Genomic DNA, 24,535 nt, shown 5'->3' on the forward strand with positions numbered 1-24,535 from the left:
GGCAGCCACAGAACACAGAAACTCCATTAAAAAAAAGACAGTCAAACATCCAACATGCAGAAAGACAAAAAAAAAACAACAAATTGTGCTAACAAAAGCAAGCAAACAGCATTCAGAACTGAAATTTTACAAATGACATAAAGCCAGGCATCACTACAGCCGCAGCAGGCCACGGCCTCAGTTCATTGCACAGCCGAGTAAATGTCGCGAGATCACAGACATGAAGCCAGGCATTACTGCAGCTGGAGCAATGGTTCAGTTCAGCGCACAGCTGAGTAAACGTCACAGAACAGCCAGCAGAAACAGCCCGTCCCTCGCCTCTGGTCCCAACACCCAGACCTCTTCAATCTCACCCAGCGCTTAAATCATCCAAACATCGGGTCTATCCTCGCTCTCGGGGTGCCTCGACTCTGCCTTGCCTTGCCTGTGCCTCCGCCTCCACTCATCTCTCCATTGTTAGCGGTGATCATTATTAATAAGGTGTTATTAATAAGGTATTTAGTACTGTCTTCCTTTTGTTTGCCACCAATATGTAGTCAGTGGGCTTCCCCAGCGCCATCTTAATCCAGAATCACAGTGGATACAAGAAGTTTGATAAAATCAATGAAAGTCTGCACCTAATAGGGCAGACAACAAACAATATGCAGAAAAAAACAAACTGCAAATACAAAAAGAGAAAAAAAGGGAGGAAGTGTTCTTGAAAGAGAGTCTAGTTCAGTAGGAACAGTTCAGTGTCGGGATGTTATCCCCCCTGGTTCAAGAGCCTGATGGTTGAGGGCTAATAACTGTTCCCGAACCTGGTGGTGCAGGTCCTGAGGCTCCTGTGCCTTCTTCCTGATAGCAGCAGTGAGAAGGGAGCACGGCCTGGATGGCAGGTCCTAGATAATGGATGTGGCTTTCCTGCAACAGCACTCTGTGTACATGTGCCCAAAGGTGGGGAGGGCATTACCCATGATGGATGGGGCTGTATCCACTTTCTGTAAACTTTTCCGTTCAAGGGCGTAGGTGCTTCCATACCAGGTCATGATGCAACCAGTCAATATACTCTCCACCATGTATCTATAGAAGTTTGCCAAAGTTTTAGAAATCATGCCAGATCTTTGCAAACTTCTCAGGAAGTAGAGGCACCAACATGCTTCCTTCGTATCGGCAATTACGTGCTGGATCCAGGACAGATCCTATGAAATAATATCATCAAAGAAGTTGCTGACCCTCTCCCACCACATATTCCCCCCAGTGAGGACTGGCTCATGTACCTCTGATTTCCTCCTCTTGAAGTCAACAATCTTCTCCTTGGTCTTGCTGACATAGAATCAGAGGTTGTTGTGTCATCACTCGGCCATATTTTCAATCTCCCTCCTATATGCTGATTCGTCACCACCTTTGATATAGACGACAGTGGCGTCATCATCAAACTTAACTATGGCATTGGAGCTGTGCTTAGCCACACAGTCATAAGATGTATTACTGGATGACAGTCATTGAGGCAGGTCACCACACTCTTCTTAGGCACTGGTATAACTAAGCCTGCTTGAAGCAGGTGGGTACTTCAGATTTCTGAAGCGACAGGTTAAAGATCTCAGTGAACACTCCAGCCAGTTGATCGGCACAGGTCTTTAGTACTCAGCCAGCTACCCCATCTAAGCCGGATGCTTTCCATGGGTTCACCCTCCTGAAGGAAGCTCTCTCATCAGCCTCTGAAATCGCAGGGTCATCAGAGGCTGTGGGAGTTTGTTAAGGTTTTGATGGTCATAGCAAACATAAAAGGCATTGACACACAAAATGTTGGAGGAACTCAGTAGGCCAGGCACTGCCAAAGGATCTCAGCCCAAAACATCAAAATCAAAACATCAAAAAATATCTTTTCCATAGATGCTGCCTGGCCTACTGAGTTCCTCCAGCATTTTTGCATGTGTTGCTTGGATTTCCAGCCACTGCAAATTTTCTCTTGTTTATAAAAGGCACTGAGCTCATCTGAGAGTGAAATTTTGTTGTCACCTTTGTCACTTGTTTTCACTTTACAGAAGGTAACAGCATCAAGTCCTGCCACAGCTGTCAAGCATCCTTCAGTGACGTAAGTTCAGTCTGGGGTTGCCACTTCGTATGTGAAATTGCTTCCTGGATTCTACTTGCTCACCAGACCTGAACACCACTGTCCTAGCCCGCAGTAGATTGCAGATCTCATGGTCCATTCAAGGCTTCTGGTTGAGGAAGACTCTGAATGATTCTGTGGGGACACACTCGTCCACAACTGTTTTTCTAAAGTCCATGACAACTGTGGCATTCTTGTTCAGATCCTCTCCTGACTCCTTGAGCAGAGCCCAGTCCATGCCTGAAAGCAATCCCATAACCGGTCCTCTACCTTCCACAACCACTCCTTTGTTGTCCTTATCTCTGGAGTCTTGTTCTCTAGCCTCTGTCTGTATACAGGTAGGAGGACAGCCAGTTGATCATGCTTCCCGAAATGTGGTCTTGGCTCGATTCGTAGGCATCCCTAATCAAAGTATAACAGTGGTTGAGTGTGTTGGGACCACTTGTGTTGCAGGTGACATGTTAATGATAATTGGGCAGAGATTTTGTCAAACAAGCCTGATTGAAATCCCTGGCAGTGATTTGAAAGGTGTTAGAGTAAGCTATTTCTTGTCTATTGATCACAGTACTCAATACTCGAGTGCTTGCTTAATATTGGCCTTTGGCGGTATGTAAACTGTGTTCAGGACCACAAAGGAGAACTCTTGGTAAGTAGAACTAACTTACTGCCAGTCCGCTGCTAGCATTTAGGGCAGCAATGAAGGACTTCCATCACTGTCTGTCCTTGGCCATCTTCTCTATAGTACCTCAGGTGTGGTTCAGGGCCCTCATTTTTGCCTCTATGGTATGGCACCAAATTGTCTTGGTCTCCCACCTTTTCTCCATCCTTCAGGGGTCCAATGAAATGCTATCTTGATGATGGAGTTGGCCTCTCTTCTCATCGCGTGCCAATCCATCTTCAATGTTTCCTCATGATGACTATGGCCATGTCCTCTTGAAGACACTGAAGGAGTAGGGTGTGGTTGGAGATCTCTCTCCAACCGGAGGATCTTCCAGAGGCTCATGGTGTGGAATGACAACAGCTTGGCAAGGTCACTCTCTGTCATGAGCCTGGAATGACAACAGCTTGGCAAAGTCACTGTCATGAGCCTGGAATGACAACAGCTTGGCAAGGTCACTGTCATGAGCCCACATTTGGATCCGTACAAGAATGTGGACAGTACACAGCTCCGGCACAGCTTCACTTTGGTGTGTACGCTGTACTTGGTTGATCGCCGTATGTTGCTCATTGATCCAAAGACACTTCTAGCTTTGCTGAGTCTGCACTAGATGTCATCTTGGTTCCACCATCCTGCCAAAAGATGCTGCCCAGGTAGGTGAATCTGTTGGCGCCATATGCCTTGACAGGAGGAGGAGAAAGTAAGTAGAACGCTCAGCACTTATTCATTAGATGTTCTGGGTCAGGGGAACAAGAATGTGACTAAATCACTAGATCTGAGTACCACAAGAAGCTTATCCTGAAACACAAATCCCCAGTTTATGCCTGCTCAGAATAAGTAACTTATTCCATCCAGTAATCGAGAAGCCCTCAGATCTTACTGACGTATCTGGTGTGTCTGAGATCCACCATGTCTCCATAAAACACAGAATGCAGCAATCCCTCATTTCCCGCCAATACAGCAATCTTGTCCTTATGTCCTCAATTGTGTACACAAAGTGAAAAAAACTGCTAGAAATTTGAAATATAAATAGACAATGCTAAAAAAACACACAAGTCACAACTGAGAAAAGAAAATCTGAGTTATCTTTTCAGGTCAAAGACCCTTCATCAAACTGAATTTGGATGAAGTGTTTGTAACCAGAAACATTACACCTGCTTCTCTTTTCAAAGACCAGTCAAGTGTTTCCAACATTTTTCAATTACTAAGAATGTCAGTTTCACTTCAACCAGTACAAATGACATTGTCAGCCAATAGTGAAATTGGAGTTTACATTAAGCAACTCAACCAAGGATTAAACATCTCAAAAGACATAATTGCTGTTTGGTTCAAAACTATTGCTGATCTTAGCATGAGACAAGTCCAGTGAAAAATAATTCATAGCAAGAATATCTGAACAACGTGGCTGTATTATCCATTTTCACATATGAAAGGTTTCTTGTACAAGGTACAAGAGGAAAGCTGACTTCCAATCTCAGTAAGAGTCAAGTCCTAGAGAAAGGAATAAACACAAAATGCACCAGGAAATCGGCAAGCCAGGCATCATCCTTGGAAAGAAGTAAACAGTCAACATTTCAGGCCAAGACCCTTCATCAGGACTGGACAGAAGAGAAGGAATCAGAGTAAGAAGGTGGAGAGGGGGGAAAAAAGACGATGGTAAGTTATAGGTGAAACCAGGAGAGGGAGAGGGGGTGAAGTAAAGAGCTGGGAATTTGATTGCTGAAAGACATAAAGGGCTGGAGAAGGGAGAATCTGATGGGAGAAAGGACTGGGAGAAAGCTGGCTAAAAGCAATAAGCTATTTCCTACCTACTGCTGGCAAGATTTTTGTTGCGGAAGTTCTCACATTGCACTTTGAGTTTTGGAGATCTGTTGTACTTCAAGAAAGTTTCATGATGGAAGTATTTATCAATTCACAGTAGTGACCTAATAAATTAGAAATAACTTTTCGCTTCATGATTAATCCATACAACTTCACAGGAAATGCTATGTGCATGTAACTTGCAACATTATAACATGGAACTTTATTGCAGAATAAGTAGTTTATTCTTCCATGTAATTCTTCTCTAAACTCCACAAGAAAACCGAGAGTGCAAATTTATCAATACTCTGGGTTAACACTTGAGTTACAGCTAAACATGGTGTCAAGCATCTACTCTTTAAATAGAAAGCACATAATTCTGCACAACCATGGGAAATCTTTTACTTTGTTGCTACAGAAACATATTTTAGTCTCTAGAAAGCCCAGAACATTAAATTCAATATAATTCATTGGAAAAATGAATGGGTTATCTACTGTTTAGAAACACCTTCTACTTCTTTAATAGAAGGCAATTACAGCTTAGCCTTTAAAAGCTCTTTTGTAGAATTACCAGGGATGGAGCACTGTCCTTCAAAAAACATAGACAGCACAGCTAAGGACAGTACAATTGTCACGGAAACCTGCATACACTTTTAAAAAGTTATTGACTGGAATGATCTGATGCTTCCACACATAAACCGCAAATCCTTTTCCTTTCCTATATGCAATTTTTCTACTTGATATCACAACAGGTTTGGTATAAACATTTGAGTTAAGCATAGGATAACGTTTCAAGAAATTCTTACTTCATTTCCTTTACACTTAATTTATTCAGACCTTTGATTATAAATGGTGACAATGTGCATGGGCAGGAGCATTAATTAATTAGTTGCAGTTTACAATCAGTACTGTTTTGCACAATCTCACAGAAATACAATACGAAATCTTTACACTAACATAGATTTATTGCATTCCAGTGGGAAATTGCATCCCTAAATTGGGACAGATTCCAAATAATATATCACTCTGCCAACTGTACACTAAAATTTGAGACAGGTTGATCCTAATTTTATCTAAGTGGGGTGGGGGGGATACTAACAAGTCAATGAGTATCAACAAAAAAGGAATCAACAATTGAAGAAATGGAAAAACTCTCATCAATTCAGCAATTTTTCAACTGGGGAGAAAATAATTCATAATGCTGACTAACGTGCATTTTATACAAGGACTGTATGACTTGCTCCCCCAAAAGTAGCTGTACATTGAATGCTTTCGGTTTTGAGCTGTTATACTAGATCAGTGGTCCTCAACCTCCGGGCCGCGGACTGATACCAGGCCACGAAGCACGTAAGGGTGCAGCAGTAGCCGGAGCACACCCAGCACATTTTTAAGAAAAAAGTCAAAATAAACAAGCTAATTAATTAGGTGCCACCAGAAGCCAGTCTTCATTAGAGGAACTGAAATGGAGTCAATAACTTTAAATTCTTTGACATTAAGGATCGACGTTTCTCTCTCTGAAAAGTGTCAGAGGATCTGTCCCGGGACCAGCACGTGATTGTCATTACAAAGAAAGCACGGCAGCACCCATACTTTATTAGAAGTTTGAAAGATTCAACATGTCACCTCGATCCTGACAACCCTGTCTTTTCAGCCTGTCTGGGCTGGTGTTTAAATTGACCAAACAATGGAACAGCTAAAGGCTCCAGCACCCTGGAAAGAGGAGTGAACATCGTGTAGAGCCAGTGAAATCGGCAATCGCCTCTGATCTGGACCGACATTTACGTACCAGGTGGCAGCTAATTAATTAGCTTGTTTATTTCGGCTTTTTTCTTAAAGATGTGCTCCGGCTACCACTGCACCCCTGGATGCTTCGCGGCCCGGTATCGGTCCGCGGCCTGGAAATTTTGGGGACAACTTGTTGGCCAAACATTCTGTATAGAGCCAGACAATGTGAACAAGATCCAAAATGAATACTCCTTGCCTGTATTCACCAAGGAGATGGACAGAGAAGATGGTGAATTCAAGGACAGCAATGTGGATTATCTGGGCCAGGTCACTATTAATAAAGGAAGATGTCAGATGGCTTGAATAAGAGTTGATAAATCCCCAGAAATGAATGTGATCAATCCCATTTTGCTATGGGAAGCAAAGGAGGAGAAATCAAGGCCCAAACGAAGATATTTGCATCTTTTATAACAACATGAGGTGCCAAACGAGTGACTGATAGCACATATTTTTCCATTAATCAAGAGAGGCCGGAGGGACAAGCCAGATAACTGCAGGCTGGTGAGCCTTATATTAGTAATGGGAAATTATTGGAGGAAATTCTAAGAGACAATATACAGTATATAGTGATAGTTAACATGGCTTTGTGCAGGGGGAATGCTGCCTCTCTTCCTTGACTGAGTCTTTAGGAGGTAACTGAGAAAACTGGTGAAGGCAGGGCAGTAGACATTATCTATGTGGACTTTAGTAAGACTTTTGACAAGGTCCTGCATTGTAGACTGGTCCAGAATGTTAAAGATACACAAACTGGGTCACTGAATCCAATATATAAATGATTGGAAGAAAATGCAGGTGGGCTGATTAGTAAGTTTGCAGATAATCCAAAAATTGGAGGAGCTGCGAATAGTGAGGAAGGCCACAAAAGACTGAGCAGGATACAGATCAACTGGAAATACTGTCGTTCACTTAAAGATAAACAATGCACCCCTGCATCATACAGGGACTGCATTTCTAGAAAACCACTTGTACTGCAGTTTTCCACAACACAAATCCTTGAGAAAATATTACATTTGTTCCTTTTGTATTTACTTGGTTATTTTTCTCTTGCATACATAAGGATGAATTTTTATTCCCTGTCACAATATTTTTGGTAGTGATCTGTGATTTCTTCAAGGGCAAATTCCTGTTACCCGAACTGCACTGTGTTTAAAGCAAACATTTGGATTCTTTAAATTCAGAATCTGTGCATTTGAAATATTGATGTGTGACTTCCCTTCAGCCATCTACAGCAGTCACATTGACAATTTGCTAATTATTTATCTTATGAGAAATTTCCAGATGCCAAGAAAAGTCTCTCATGAAATAGAACCTGCTGCTACTAACAGCCATTGATTATTTAGGAATTAAAATAATGGTGGATTGATGTGAGAAGAACAGCCTAAGCCTGAATGTGGAAAAGACAAAAGAAATCAGGAGGGTGCAGATGAACCATCCCCCTCTGTGACTACATGGCTCCTCCATAGGGAAAGTTAAGTGCACCAAGTTCCTGGGAGATCACATCACAGATGACCCCACCTGGTCCCTTAATATCACCTCCCTGAACAAGGCGGCACAGCAGCACCTCCATTTCCTAAGAGTATTGAGGCAAGCAAGGCCCCCCCCCCACCACTTCTTAACTCCATTTTCCATCTGGTATGGGAACAGTCGTCAATCAGACCAGAAGTCCCTGCAAAGGACTGTGAGAATAGCTGAGAGGATCATAGGGGTACTATGATCCATCCCTCAGGGACGTTTCTTGGGAGTGCTATGTATGCAAGGCCGTTAGTATTATTGAGGATCCCACCCATCCATCCAGCATCCTCTCTGACTTTCTATCACCAGGCAGAAGGCTCTGATGCATAAAAACAAGAATGGTCAGGATAAGCAACACACATCAAAGTTGCTGGTGAACGCAGCAGGCCAGGCAGCATCTCTAGGAAGAGGTACAGTCGACATTTCAGGCCGAGACTCTTCGTCAGGACTAACTGAAGGAAGAGTGAGTAAGAGATTTGAAAGTTGGAGGGGGAGGGGGAGATCCAAAATGATAGGAGAAGACAGGAGGGGGAAGGATGAAGCCAAGAGCTGGACAGGTGATTGGCAAAAGGGCCTAAAGCCAACTGGAGTGAGTTGGCGACGGAGGGGCAAAAGGGCCTAAAGCCAACTGGAGTAAGTTGGCGACGGGGCAAAAGGGCCTAAAGCCAACTGGAGTAAGTTGGCGACGGGGCAAAAGGGCTGTGTTGAAATGTCGACTGCACCTCTTCCTAGAGATGCTGCCTGGCCTGCTGCGTTCACCAGCAACTTTAATGTGTGTTGCTTGAATTTCCAGCATCTGCAGAATTCCTGTTGTTTGCATTTTTAAATTCACTACTGCGAAGCCTCTTCCAGTGATGCCTACACCGAAGAAGTTTAGATCCCCTCTTCGACAGGAGTTCAGTGAAACCATCTCTCACTGCTCCCCATCTGTAATTTCTTCGGCTCTTTAACTTTTCGACCACATTTTGACTCAGACTCGCTATCACAGCCATATATCCTTTCTTGGAACGTGCCTCCATCGCCAACTTACTCCAGTTGGCTTTAGGCCCTTTTGCCAATCACCTGTCCAGCTCTTGGCTCCATCCCTCCCCCTCCTGCCTTCTCCTATCATTTTGGATCTCCCCCTCCCCCTCCCACTTTCAAATCTCTTACTAGCTCTTCCTTCAGTTAGTCCTGACGAAGGGTCTCGGCCTGAAATGTCGACTGTACCTCTTCCTAGAGATGCTGCCTGGCCTGATGCGTTCACCAGCAACTTTGATGTGTGTTGCTTGAATTTCCAGCATCTGCAGAATTCCTGTTGTTTGCATTTTTAAATGGTCAGGATAAGAAACAATTTCTTCCCCCAGGCCATTAGGCTTCTGAATTCCCAGCCACATTGTATTCGAATTGTCACTGGTTAATCTGTTCTGTACCTTACAATATTTACTTTAGCTTGTTATTTATGTGTGATTCATTTGTAGACTTTACCCTCATCTTCATAAGTTATCATGTGCTACATGTGTCATGTGTACTACTGTGCTTTACACCCTGGCTGGGAAAAACGTGTCGTTTCTATATATATTATATGGTTACTTATGTTATATACTTATATATACATAAATGACAATAAACTTGACCTGAATTGAACTTTAAACCATACAACTGTAGTAAGATGAACCAATTAAACTTGTATCTACTCAACCTTTGTTTTGGCAACATTAAGAACTTCGTTAATATACTGTACTGAAAGCTTGCAAACGTGTGAATCATTTTGTTTAGGGAGACTTTTATCTCAAAATGGTTCTTATCAATTGGAGTTAATAACTGTGCAAACCATTTTTAACTTCATATATTTCTCTTCTACATTTGCTTATTATCATTGTGTGCATCATGCTCGGGTTCACAAAAATTCAAACAGCAGCTTCTGCATATTCTTTGCAGCCAATACTGCATTCATAGAACATGGCTTTAAAATGTTTTTCGGGCTTGCAGCAAGTGGGAAGCCCAACATATAAAGCTATTCTGGAAAAAAAAGCAAACAGCAACCCCATTCGTCTTAAGGAAATTCATACACTGCAGACTAACAGATTTCACTAAACATTCCCAAACAGACAAAAACAAGTTCATAAAATAGATGGGGATGGAGGAGAGGGAGGGAGGGAAACAACACCTCACCAGTCTACTCACCTCCCTTATAATACCCAAATATTAGTGCCTATTGCCTGTTCAGGCATGTCTTTAATGAGTTTTGTTTTTGCTGAATTCTGATCTAGAAGGATATATAGATGAAAACTTGAGACGCATTTTGTGGTGATGTTCTGGGGTTCGTGGGGCAATACTTTACAGATAAGACACATTCAACAGTGAATGCAAAAATCTTCTTCTCATTCTGAGTTAACAATTGTGTTTCTTTCTTCATAACAACATTCTTTACCCAATTCAGCTTCAGCATCATCGACAAAATAAATGCAGATTGTTAACACTCAAATCTAATGAGTACGAGCATGGCCTGTAATAAACATCTCCGGTATTCCACAGAAGTATTCTGCTGAAAGACCGTGAGCACAACACATTTTCACTAACTATGAGAGAATGCAGACTGACTGCAGCAGTTTGATCTGGGGTGTATGCAGTGTATGTTTAATAACCAATTTGTTGAGTTTAGAGTATAGTATGTGCTGGAAGACATGGCCCTCGATTTTTGTCTCTAGGTTGGATAGCAACTCCGCCATGGGGGAGAGAGAGAGAGACGCACACATATATGTATCATTCGTTCGTTATATGCCGTGTGGTATGACGTGGGCGATCATGGTCTCTCCATGACCATGATTGCTCTTGGGCAAATTTTTCTACAAAAGTGCTTTGCCATTTCCTTCTTTTGAGCAGTGCCTTTACAAGACATGTGACCCCATCCATTATCAATACTCTTCAAAGTTTGTCTGCCTGACATCAGTGGTTGCGTAACCAGGACTCGTGATATGCGCCAGCTGCTCGTACAACCATCTGCTCCCATGGCTTCACATGACCCTGATCAGGGAGCTAAGCAGATGCCATACATTGCCCAAGGGTGACCTGCAGGCTAGCGGAGGGAAGGAGCACCTTACACCTCCTTTGGTAGAGATGCATCGCCATCTTGTCACCCAGTGTATGTATAAACATCCATAAAACAAAGACTGAGAGGACAAGTTGAATGGACAAAGCAGCACAGGGAGAGAAGCAATCGCTTGACAAGGACAGACAAAATAATATTGTTCCTTTTCAGATATCTAAACAACTTGAGCTCTAAAGAATAAGGCTAGAAAATTATGTATACTATGCCTGAAAAGTTCCCTGCCAGTAATAATTATTATTTAATCACTCCCATCTGAAATCCATTCAACTCTTTGAAGAATTACAAGTTGAAGATTCAAGATTGTTTAATGTAATTTCCTGTACACGAGTGTAAAGGAGAACAAAGTAATTGTTATCCAGATCAGATGCAGCACAAAAAAAAAAGAACATAATAATAATGATAAAAAATAATAAATATAAATACATAAGATAGTTTATATACATAGATTAATTTTATGTCCATAAAGAGATACTCGGCAAAGGAGTGTCTGTACAAAAGGTGCCTGACAGGGAAAAAATGAAGTAATGGTGGTTGGGGGCATAGAGGTGTGAGTTAGTGGGTGAAGGTGTTGATCAGCCTTACTACTTGGGGAAAGTAACTTTTTGAATTTGATGGTGTCAATGCTACGTAGCCTCCTCTATGATGGGAGTGGGGCAAACAGTCCACGAGCAGGGTTCGTGATGTTACTGACTCTCTTCTGGCACCTTCCTGTATATATATATCTTTGATGGCACGTAGGCTGATGCCGGTAATACATCAGGCAGTTTTGACCACCCGTTGTAGAGACTTGCTATCCGCCACAGTGCAGTTTCTGTACCAAGCAGTGATGTAGCTTGTTAGGATGCTCTCTACCACGCATCTGTAGAAGGACATGAGTAGAGATATGGAAAGTCCAGCTCTCTTCAGACTCCTCGGAAAGTAGAGGGGTTGTTAAGCTTTCTTGACTGCATAGGATATGTTCTTAGACCATGAGAGGTTGTGTGTGATATGCACTCCCAGGAGTTTGAAACTGCCTGCTGTGCCACCAATGTAAAGGGGAGTGTGAGTGGTGTGAGTTCTCCTGAAGACAATAACCATCTCCTTGGTCTTGTTGACATTAAGGAAAATGCCTAACACCAGGCCTCAAGTTCTTCCATCTTCTCTCTGTAGTCTAGCTCATCACTGTGGGTGATCAGCACCACCACTGACATGTCATCAGTGAACTTGACAATGTGATTACTCAGATGTTTGGCCATGCAGTCATGTAAGAGCAGAGTGTACAGCAATGCGCTCAGCACACAGCCCTTGCTGGGCACCTGTGTTGATGATGGGGAGGGAGAAATTACCGTGCATCCTGACTATCCGAGGTCTGTTCATTAGGAAATATATTAAGCGCTGCAACATCTCACCCGTCCCTCGATTTCAATGCAGGGTCTCTCATTTAGGGACTATTGGAGGGAACACCTGATTAAATTTTTCTGATGCAATACTTACTTAGAGCTGTTATGCATCTACAGAATGTTTGTCTTTGTTTTAGATTGCTAGCAAAGTTATTATCCTTTTCCTTTTGTGGCATTTTATGGATTATAACTTGGGAAACGTTCACGATATATTGATGTCCTGTGAGAATGTTCCCACCAATCTAAAGCTGAAGATTAGTATCCTTTCAGTAATTCCACAAGAAAGCTAAGTATTCCTAGAGAATAGTTCCTAAAAATAATAACAGACCATTTAAATTTAAGGAAATAGGTCCCATTTCATAAAGTTTCATGTAGACCTATTCTTAATCTTTAATCTTTCATTTCCCCTTGGTGCCTCATTTCCTAATGCAAATTTTCATTATACTAGCCCAAATCTTTGATACAAGTGCTGCCAATACATATAGACTTGCCAGTAATTTCTTGCTGTGCTGCTGAACTCTTTCCAAAAATGCTGCTTGACCTGATTATTTCCATTACTTTCCTTTGAGCTACTTCCAGCATTTTCCACTTTTATTTCAGACTTCAAATCCCGCAGCACACCCTGAATTTATTCAGCTTTCCAATTGGTTATTTTAATATATTAAACTTATTAAACGCAACTTGCTTTCCACAAATCTGTGCTGAGTCACATTGATTGATTTGAGCTTTTCTAAATGCTGGCCAATTTGTTTTAAAGTAAGGATTCTAAGATTTCAAATACAGCTGATGTTTGAAAAAGGGAAGAATAAATTGAGTAACTATAGAGCAATTTAACGATGCTCCTGCATTTACTCTCCAATTCCATTATACAACATAAATATTTTAAAAGACTAGAGAATTGTGCCTTCATTTTCTATTATCTACTCAGTAATTCATACAGCAACGCAAGAACTCTGTGGTTTACCTATCTCGAGTTCAGTTAATCTTTTACAAACTAATTTCTTTTTCTCAGGTATCTCCTAAGAAATTGTTCCTACATTGTTACATCTATAATCATTATCAAAATCATTCAGTGGTTAAACTGAAAAACGATGGACAATAGTTGCTGGAATCATGATGGTCAATAACTCTACACTAATATAACCTGATGCAGGACGCACAAAATGAATGCTGCTGTCTCATTTGCTTTTTTTCAATGACCGGTCATCACTAAAAGCACCATTTAGTGCCTTACTGCTCATCCACAAGAACCAGCTAAAGTGAACTTGTATTGACAAAAACAGGTCTGCGCCTGCAATCAAGGATGGAAGTCATTCTACAGGCCTTTGAGTCTGCTGAAAGCTTTTGCAGAGCAAGAAAAAGTAATGGGGATCCAGATGTATTGGTGAGGCTCTGAAGCCCTTGGTTTATTCAGTGAATGGTAGGTCCTTTTACTAAGATGTACTGGAAGGTATCTAACTCACTGTAGTGTACTAGGAAATGAGGACAAGAAGTCGCCAAGATAAGGATGCTGTAATACAAAAATGATCAAGATCAGTTTTTACATTACCAAATGCCAGCTCTCACTAAACAGTCACTCATCTAGCCACTTGTTATCAAGATTCCAACTCAATGTTCAAATGCTCAGTCACATCATCCCACTCTCACATCTGCCCTAATCCTCACATTCATCTCAAAGTTTTCCCTTTGTCAGCTGGTCAAGCATTGCAGGAATATCATCCAAACTCACTTAAGGCCGCTTACTATTCAACTTCAATGTCTTGGAGGAGGAGAACATGATTTTCTGGCGATAAGAGTTAATATAGAAGGGTGCCCAGCAGTCAGCAGGGATAAGTTGATCTGAATGGCCTGTATCTATGCTGGATAATTCTAAAGATTAAAGGTTAGCTTTATTTGTCACATGTACGAAGTATACAGTGAAAAGCATTGTTTGAGTCACATCAAATCTGCAAGGATTATGTCAATATTGCCACACTTTTCCACATTGCACATCCACAACTCACTAACCCTAACTATACGTACTGGAATGCGGGAGGAAACGGGAGCACCTAGGAGAAGCCCACACAGTAATGGGGAAGAACAGAAAAACTCCATTCAGACAGCAGAGGCAATCATACCTCGAACTTACTGCTAGCGCTGTAAAGCATTGCGCCTACCACTATGCTACCGTGCCTCCCATAACTCAGTGCGATACTCATGACTGTGTGGCCAAGCATTGCTAAAGTTCCATTATAAGTTCACTGTTGGTAGACTCTCCGATGGCAACGAGGAGGCATGCAAGAGTGAGACAGATCAGTTGGCTAATTGTTGCAACAACAATCTTGCACTCAGCATCAGCACGATTAAGGAATTAATTGCAGAGTTCAGGAAAAGAAAGTCAAGGAGAACACACACCTGTCCTTATTGAGCGGTCAGCAGTGGACAGCTTCAAATTCCTGGGTGTCAACACCTTGGAGATCTATCCTGGGCCCAACACATCAATGTAACCATGAAAAAGGCATGCCAGTAGCTCTATTTAATTGGGAGTTTGAGGATATTTGATGTGTCACCAAGGATCCTTGTAAATTTCTATAGATGCACAGTGGAGAGCATTCTGACTGGTTGAATCACAGCCTGGTGTGGAGCTTCCAATGCACGGTATCTACAGAGGCTGCAATGGTTTGTAGACTCAGCCAGCTCCATGATGGACATGTCCATCAGGGACATCTTCAAGATGCAGTGCCTCAAAAAGGCAGCATCCATTTCTAAGAACCCTCACCCATCTGGGACATATCCTCCTCTCTTTACTGTCATTGTATGCAGGGAGGTACACACTCGATGATTTAGGAATAGATTCTTCCCCTTCGCCATCAGATTTCTGAATGATCCATTAACTAATAAACACTATTACATATCCTTTTTTTTTGCACTTTTGGTTTACTTCGTCATTTAGATGGCGACATGTTCGATCACAGCAGCTTCTATGGGGTCAACGATGGGTGCTTCAGTCCTTTTTAAACATATTTGTTATGATCGCAAGATCCTGGTAGACATTAAGAACTTGAAGTACTGTAGATCGACCACGAATGAGTTGCTCGTTGGCAGAGAAACCGAGGGAGCTGGACTTGGTGTGGATCATGTAGCTGCTTGCATCAGACAGGCTTCAGAGGAGTCGCTACGTGAAGGAGTCATGCAATCTGGTAGCGAGTGACTGTCTTAGTCACTTTTCTTGGGATTCCACGACCCTCTTGAACATTGTTAATGTGAAAATCTGCAAGTCCGATTCACTGATTTATTCGCAGTGGACAGTGGGGGAGTTGCGTGGCCCCAGCCACAGCAAGAACAAGACCTGAAGCCGTGGTGTCACCTGTATGCAGCCAGGAGGAGAAAGGTGATGAAGCCAGTGTGATCCATCAGGGGCCACTGTGGTGCAGCGTCCAGACTGGAGTTGGTTCTGCCCGCCCCAGTATTGACTTGGCAGAAAACGAGCTGTATTGTGGTCAACTGCATATCTCTGCAGCATTCATGTACTCCGGGTATAGACTCTTTTTTTTTGCGTGGCTGTACTTTACAGATATCTTACATGAGCTTGCTAGCTTGTATGTGCCATGTGTGCTTGCGCTGTGTGTAATTGTTGGTACTGTGTTTTGCACCTTGGCCCCAGAGAAATGGCCTCTTGTTTGCTGTATTCATGCATGGTTGAATGACAATTAAACTTGAATTAAATTGAATATAGTAATTTTATGAACTGTATTGCTGCTGCAAAAACAACAAATTTCACGACAAACAAGTCAGTGAAAATAAACCTGGTTCTGCTTCAGAAAACTAATTTTCTTGACTGTAACTAACTTTCTGCATGCTGTCAAATTTACAAGCAATACAGTAGTGGTGTGAGCTTTTTCTACCAAATACATTTCCCTGTCTCTTCCCAGCAGATAAAGGAGCTGATTGAAAGTTTCATCTGCAGTCTTGTCCACTTAGGCAACACTGAAACACAGACAACTGAAGCTATTTGATTCCCTTACTATGAGATTTTTGTCTTCAAATCGTGCTCCTACTAATTAGGCAGGACCACAAAGTTCCTTCACCTTGAGTCCCTAGGAGTCCAGACAAAATTTCAAAGATTCACTGAAATTTAGTGTGCTCTCCCAGCTCCTAAATCAGCTATATCATAACTACCGAAAAATCCCAGGCACATATTTCTGATACACTATTCGAGTATTAACTTCCAAGAAAAATTCTAAATGGTGTCAATCCATTTTAAACTAGTAAAATTATGGCAACTGGGGTGGGGGAGGGGTGTGGTGGAGGGAGAAATGTCATCTGAAGGCGGCAGATTCAATCCAAACCACAAATGTCAAATTTGAAGGATGTTATTTTGTTCATGTCTCTCATTCACCTGATGGGACTTCATTATACAGTTACATATAATACATATTGCAAGCTGTTAGACCAAAGAGCTATGGCTCCATCTCATGGTAAAGAATAATTTAAAAATGTTAGCCTGTTTTTAATCTTAGTAGAAATACAGTTGTATTAATATGTCATCCAAACACTTACCTTCTTTTAGTAAAGCATTAACTTCCGCTTGTTGTTTGCCAACAAAGAACAGTTAATAAATTAACTGTCATTGACAAAAATTGCTGTATGCCAAGGATTTTTGGTTTGGACAAGATAGCCTTTAAGGGAGACATCTAGAAATTTATAGTATCGATGAAGCAACAAATATAAGGTGTGGTACAGAAATCTGAGATTTTAAACCCAAGAGGCAGGACTGAAATTTGTAACACAAGACATCCAGAGAATCAGAAATTTAATTACTGGCAAGTAGGAATATATTCCATCACATCAAACCAATTTGCCAATTAATGTACAGTCTTAGCAAAGCAAGCAAGTTATGCGTGTGTTTTCAGCAGTGGCATTGAAGTGTAAAGTGTACATACCATTTAAAGACCTTGTCTCATCGCTGTGCTTTCAATGGCGAAACAGGTTGTTCGTGCTGGAAAAAGGGAAGAGAGCAGTGGACAGATAGCAAGATTAAGCAACATTTACAACAGGAACGCTAAGAATATTCTCATTTGCAAGAACGGTGTGGATTTTTTAAGTACAGACATGTATAATTTTCCTCCATAAATCATCAAGGTAGAAAGAACATCTAAGCAATGGCTGCTAGGGATTGCATGCAGAACAGAACAACATAGAAATAGCATAAGGCATCAAAACTAAAAAAAAACTTTTAAAAAGCACGTGTTTCCATGCATTTAAAAGCTGAGTATCCTTCAATTATCTTCACACAGCAAGATAATTAACAAGACTTTTAAATTCTCAAAAACATGAAGCAGTGGAAGCTGCAACAAGCTGTTAGAAATCATAAAATGAATAATTTATCTTCCCTTATTGAAGAACCTCAATTGATTTACAAGCCAAAGAATCAAACTTAAATTTTAAAACTTATAAATTAAACTCATTTTCAGGTAATTCTAATTCTTTACATTGAGAGTACAGTTGTACATTAAAAAATTACCCTCATTATCAGCTGGGATCAGTGTAAAATTTACCGTACAGCAATGTACATCTGATCTGGTGTGTAAGCCAAAATGTTATTTCTTTTTTCCTTGCGCATGCATAACACAAGCATAAAATTGTCATAATGTTTCCCATAAAAGCATCCAGGAATCATTTTTTAAAAATTTATTGCTCAATAACCTGCTAAAAGTATAACCTTTTGTAATAACACCTAAATGCATATATTATTGCAACAATATCTTTCTATTGTTGCAAGTTCCATATTTTCATCACTCTCTGATAATGACTTTTATTTGGAATTTTTTGGCTACCTTCTCATTTTAATCATGTTTTGTTTCACTCTTTCCAACAAGTAAAATCACACATTCATAACTTAAACAACTCAGCTTTCTCTTTTCAAGAGAAGCGGTCCAGTCTGTTAATTCTTTCTTGATAATTTAAAGGTATGAACCCTGAACATATCATCTTTGCACTCTTCCCAGTGCCCAACAGCACCCAACGCTGGGTCAGAAGTCGGAAAGTACAAGATCTAGTATAGAAAATTGTGCAGAAGCTTGCTGACTCTCCAGTGTAGTGTTGATCAGTTTCCCAAGCTTATTCTACATGATTGTTCATATCACCGTACACTATCTCGAATTCCATCTAAAGTACCTCAAACCAAAAGCTGTAGGTGAACCAGGAAGTATGTTGTCTGCTGAAGGCTAGATCTGTGGCATTCAAGGCTGGCGACCCAGGTCTGTACCAGAAAACCAGGTATGACTTGCAGAAGGCTAGTTCAAGGGCAAAGAGATCATCTCGAATGAGGTTGGAGGCAACATCGGATGCACGGCAACTCTGGCAGGGTCTGCAAGACATTACTTCCAACAAAGCGAAACCCAGTAGCATGAATGGCAGTGATGCTTCACTACCAGGTGAACTCAATGCCTTCTATACCTGCTTTGAAAGGGAGAGCACAACTACAGCTGTGAAGATCCCTGCTGTACCCGGTGACCCTGTGATCTCTGTCTCAGAGGCTGATGTTAGATTGTCCTTATAGGGGGTGGATCTTTGCAAGATGGAAAGTCCCGACAGAGTATCTGGTAATGCTCTGAAAACCTGTGCCAACTAACTGGTGGGAATATTCAAGGACATTTTCAACTTTTCATTGCTACGGCCAGAAGTTCCACTTGCTTCAAAAAGGCAACAATTATGCCAGTGCCTAAGAAAAATAGCGTGAGTTGCCATAATGACTATCACCCGGTAGCACTCACATCTACAGTGATGAAATGCTTTGAGAGGTTGGTCATGACTAGGCTGAACTCCTGCCTCAGCAATGACCTGGACCCATTGCAATTTGCTTATCGCCATAATAGGTCAACAGCAGATGCAATCTCAATGACTCTTCACATGGCATTAGACCACCTGGACGATACAAACACCTGTGTCAGGATGCTGTTCATCAACTATAGCTCAGCATTTAACACCATCATTCCCACCATCCTGATTGAGAAGTTACTGAACCTGGGCCTCTGTACCTCCTTCTGCCATTGGATCCTCAACTTCCTAATGGAAGACCACAATCTGTGTGGACTGGTGATAACATCTCCTCCTTGCTGACGGCTAACACTGGCGCACCTCAGGAGTGTGTGCTTAGCTCACTGCTCTACTCTCTCTACACCCATGATTGTGTGGCTAGGCATAGCTCAAATACCATCTATAAATTTGCTGACGATACAACCATTGTTGGTAGAATCTCAGATGGAGATGAGACGGCATACAAGAGCAAGATATGCCAACTAGTGGAGTGGTGTCACAGAAACAATCTTGCACTCAACGTCAGGAAGACGAAAGAGCTGATTGTGGACTTCAGGAAGGGTAAGATGAGGGAACACATACCAATCCTCAGAGGGATCAGAAGTGGAGAGAGTGAGCAGCTTCAAGTTCCTGGATGGCAACATCTCTGAGGACCTAACCTGGTCCCAACATATCAATACAGCTACAAAGAAGGCAAGACAGTAACTACCCTTCATTAGGAGTTTGAAGAGATTTGGTATGTCAACAAAAATGCTCAAAAACTTCTATAGATGTACAGAGGAAAGCATTCTGACAGGCTGCATCGCTGTCTGGTATTGGGGGGGGGGGGGGGGGGGAGAACTGCACAGGACCGAAAGAAGCTGCAGAGGGTCGTAGATTTACTCGGCTCCATCTTGGGTACTAGCCTACAAAGCACCCAGGACATCTTCAAGGAGCGGTGTCTCAGAAAGGCAGCATCCATTATTAAGGACCCCCAGCACCCAGGGAATGCCCTTTTCTCACTGTTACCATTGGGTAGGAGGTACAGAAATGTGAAGGCACAACTCAGTGATTCAGGAACAGCTTCTTCCCCTCTGCCATCTGATTCCTAAACGGACATTGAACTAATGAACACTAACTCACTTTTTAAATATAAATTATTTCTGTTTTTCCATGATTTTTAATCTATTCAATATACATATACTGTAATTGATTTACTTATTTATTTATTTTTTTTTCTTCTTCTTCTTCTTCTTCTATACCATGTATTGCATTGAACTGTTGCTGCTAAGTTAACAAATTTCTCAACGCATTCCAGTAATAATAAACCTGATTCTGATTCTGAACATTACTAATCTAACTTGTTATGTGGTCTAAAATACGATAAACTCTCCCCAATTATTGTAAGGTTTTTCAGTGTACCTCTGCATACGGCAGTAAACTCAACTTTGACTTATTATGAAACTTCATTACTATAAAGTGTGTTACTTGTACTGCAGCAGTTCTGGGAAGTGGCTTTTCAACAACTTTTGAAAGACATTACAGAATGGAGCTTGTTAGCAAGCTCTAAAAATGAAAAAAAAATCTTTACCCACCTGTACTTTAGTCCTCATTACAAATTAGACGAACATACAAAACAGGAGCAACAGTAAGCCACTTGCCCAGTTGACCTATTAACTGTGTGCTTTTATACAATTAGGGAATGTAGCAAACATTACCTTTGGCAGATATGCTGCTTGATCAATTTCATCACCATTTGCTCAGCAGTATAATATCTTCTCAAGCACAACTTTAGGGTTTTCCTCCATATCCTACCTCTACTTCAACAACCTTCTCTCTTTCTTGTAAAGTGCAAAGAACTCCTTTCATTATTGAGAGAACTCTAACTACCTATAATGAAATCCTTGGAAGCACACCACCATAGATGTAACAATCTCTTACTCTATATGGCAATGGAGCTCCATGTAGGTCCTTAATCAAAACTACTTTGGCATTCTATGAAAAGTTGTTAAATGAAGTTTTTACTGTATTATGAATAAAACATGTCCTCTTCTGCAAAAGAGATTGAGCTTATGAAGGAAGAAATTGTCATTTATACATCGGTTGCAATAAAACAAACACCATTATACAACACCATTCAATCTAGGCAAAGTTACACCAAACTCAAGATTAACTGTAAAGAGGTTAATTTACTATCCTTCCACTATCTTCCAGAAGAATACTGACATCATTAAAATGTTTTCTTCAATACTACATATCAATATTGTGAGGCAAGACAATATTGTCAGATTTTTCTCAAAAGAGATTACATCTTTTAAGTTGTGATCTTTAAATGCCTTAATCATGTCATCACACTTCACACCGGGGTTTGACAACGTAACACTCTGCTCCCCAATCTGAGTACAATATTGATTTCTTACTTCCACGCTCCTTTCAAATCAGAAGGAAACGACACTGCTGAAATGCCCAAAACCAGGTGTTCTTTTTGATCTTAGTAAAAAGTAGAGCTGATGATCCTTTTTGGCCCTTTGTTCGGTTAGTGTCTAAAAATACAATTTTTTTTTTTAAATTTTATTTTTATTTGGATAAGGAATTCACAAATATCATGTACTTTTTTCACACATATAACCTTTTCCATTTTTTATATGTATAAAACTACATTTATACATTCTTAAGTACACATTGAGATGATATAAAAGGAAAATAAACATTTAAGTAGATAATTATGTACTGTGGTAAATCTAACCTATTAGGCTAAGTAATGGAATTAGTTGTTAAGAAAAATGGTAATAATAGTTTCCATATAACCCTCCTGGACCATTTCCACTGGTCCAAAATGTTGTATATAAGCCTATGTATCAACCATTGTAGGTGTTTATATCCTAATTTGTTCATGCTTGCTCCTGCCCGCAGACATAATTATCCAATCCCTATGTACTTATTTACTTAATTTTTTCATTTTTTTATCCCTTTCCCAAATCTTTCCCTTTACTTGTGTTAATTCTCTATTTTCCAAAAGAAAACAAAAAAAAAACAAACATTTAGACTAGGGGTGCTTACGTTAGCAATATTACTGTGTTGATGAGAAGAGCAGTATAAATCATTAGGAGAGTCTGCTCGCATTGGGGTTATATATTCAATCCATTTATTCCAGATTTGATAAAATTTTTCTTTTTGAGTTCTCAGGGAGTAAGTCAACTTTTCCATTTTAAATATTTCCAAGATAATTTCGTACTAATCTTCTAATGTAGGTGGTATTGGATTTAGCCATTTTCTAGTGATTGATTTCTTACTTGCCGCTAAGAGGGCCTGCAGCAACTTTATATCTTCCTTCTGTTCAAGAAACAATACATGCCCCAAATAGAGCATCTCAAAGTTCAGAGGTATCTGGGACCTAAGTACCTTAACTAATGTTCTATGAATACCTTCCCAAAATAGACTTAATTTAGGGCAATCCCAAAAAATATGAAAATGATTTGCCTCCTTGGAGCCGCACCTTCTCCAACACATCACATTTGTATCTTTATATTTTTCCTGATATGGGGTCTTGAAGTATCTTATAATGTTTTTCCAACAATGTTCTCTCCAAGTCAAAGAATTAGTCGAGGACCATTGAAAGCTGCAGATTTTCTCCCAAGCCTCCTCTGAAAGTACCAACCCCGCTTCTTTCTCCCACTTCTCTTTAATATACAGTGTACTTACATTTTTAGCATGGGAGAGTGCATTATATAATCGAGAAACTGATTTACTAGGTATTGAACTGCAAGCTGAATTCAGAATCTTGAAAAATTCTAATTCTACTGTTGATAGGTCTGTATATCTACAACTCTGGTTAACATAGTTTCGTACTTGAAGGTACCTAAAAAAGTCATTATGTTCTAGGCCATGTTTGTCCTGCAGGATTTGGAAACTTTGTAATACTCTTTTATCTATAAATGAGAGGTAGGTTGTAAGACCTTTCTTTATCCATAGCTCAAATCTTTTATCTCCTCTGTTGGGAAGGAATTCGGTATCATATGCACACCATCTAAAGAGTTTTAACATGTTATTAATTCCTCATGAATTAACCACTTTCTGCCATACTTTTAATGTAAGATTTATCCAAGTGTTTTTAAATTTTTCCAACTGGGCCATCAATCCTTTGTCAGCTATTGAGGCCTGAAGAGGAAAACTGTCAACCAATCCAAATTCTATTTCCTTCCATCTAGCCTTATATTCCCTATTACACCAATATAACAGAGGGGTTATCTGTGAGGCATAAAAATAATTTCTCAGGCAAGGAAGAACTATACCTCCTCCTTCCTTCCCTAACTGTAAGGTGTTATATCGAATTCTAGGTTTCTTTCCTTGCCAAATGAAGCGGGAAATCCATCTGTCCCATTCCCTGAATTGATTATCATCCACCTCCACCGGTAAAGTACGGAAAAGATACAATAACCGAGGAAGAATATTTATTTTTATAGTATTTATCCTTGAATTTAAACTTAAAAAGGGGATAAGATTCCATCTATGCATATCTGCTTTTATCTCTGAGATTAATGGCCCATAATTTACCTGTGACAGTGTTGCAAGATCCTTCGGCAGGGTTATTCCTAAATATTTTAATGATTTAGCTTCCCACTTAAGATCATATGTATCCTGCAATTTTTTGGATGGTGTATAATTTAGGGACATAACCTGCGTTTTCTTTACATTTATTTTATAACCTGATATTTTCCCAAAGTCATCCAACAGTGTAAACAATCCTATAAATGATTTTTCTGGTTCACTCAGATAGACCAAAACATCATCTGCGAATAACGCCACTTTCTGTTCAATCCCTGCCACCTTGATACCTTTTATGATTTCCTAAAAATACAATTCAAGGAATCTTAAATTTTAAACATTAAAACCTGCTTTATATTGGTTGTGATATAATCATGCTCAGGATGGTTCCACATTCAGTTTGGAAAGCTGAAATGAAGCTGATTGACTCTTTGCAGCATAATTTGCATAAAGGAAAATGAAAACTTCTCTCCAATATGGACCACACAAAATTCAGCAGAGCTCTACCAACAATCAAAAATAACAGCCTATAAATTGAAATCAATTTAAAAATAAACAACTGTCTTTTTATATGCCAATATGAACATTATATTCCACACACTGGCAAACAGTTCACTTCTTAAATGCCTGGTAACAATCTTATTCATTTTCAGCATAATAAAGGGAAAACATTACTCCTCCAGTCTTTTTACAAGTGGTTTTTCATTCAATGAATAATTCCTATACAAAAAGAAATACTATTTAAACAGTCATTAGAATTTCAATTATATTAATATCAAATTGAGAAGACAGCATAATTCCTTGCAAACTATAATCTGTGCAAAGATGAACTCCAATCGAAGAATACACAGTAGAGGATGCTAAAGAAAGTCCATTCATTGAAATGGGAGCTAAAG

At 40.3% G+C, this 24,535-nt stretch overlaps 1 protein-coding gene across 2 annotated transcripts in view; it reads right to left on the reverse strand.

Annotated features, from left to right (window-relative positions):
- The window catches only part of LOC140201218 (tetratricopeptide repeat protein 7A-like), a 260,896-nt gene that overhangs the window by 224,289 nt on the left and 12,072 nt on the right, over positions 1-24,535 (reverse strand). The window contains exon 1 of one of the 2 annotated variants that reach the window (XM_072264961.1): positions 17,240-17,295. The exons of the other annotated variant lie outside the window; for it this stretch is intronic. The gene's annotated coding sequence lies outside the window, so the exon portion shown is untranslated. Of the gene's footprint in view, positions 1-17,239; positions 17,296-24,535 lie in introns of those variants that run through there. 2 annotated transcript variants of the gene reach the window in all.

The sequence above is a fragment of the Mobula birostris genome, chromosome 8, assembly GCF_030028105.1.
Source record: "Mobula birostris isolate sMobBir1 chromosome 8, sMobBir1.hap1, whole genome shotgun sequence".
Taxonomy (NCBI): Eukaryota; Metazoa; Chordata; class Chondrichthyes; order Myliobatiformes; family Myliobatidae; genus Mobula; species Mobula birostris.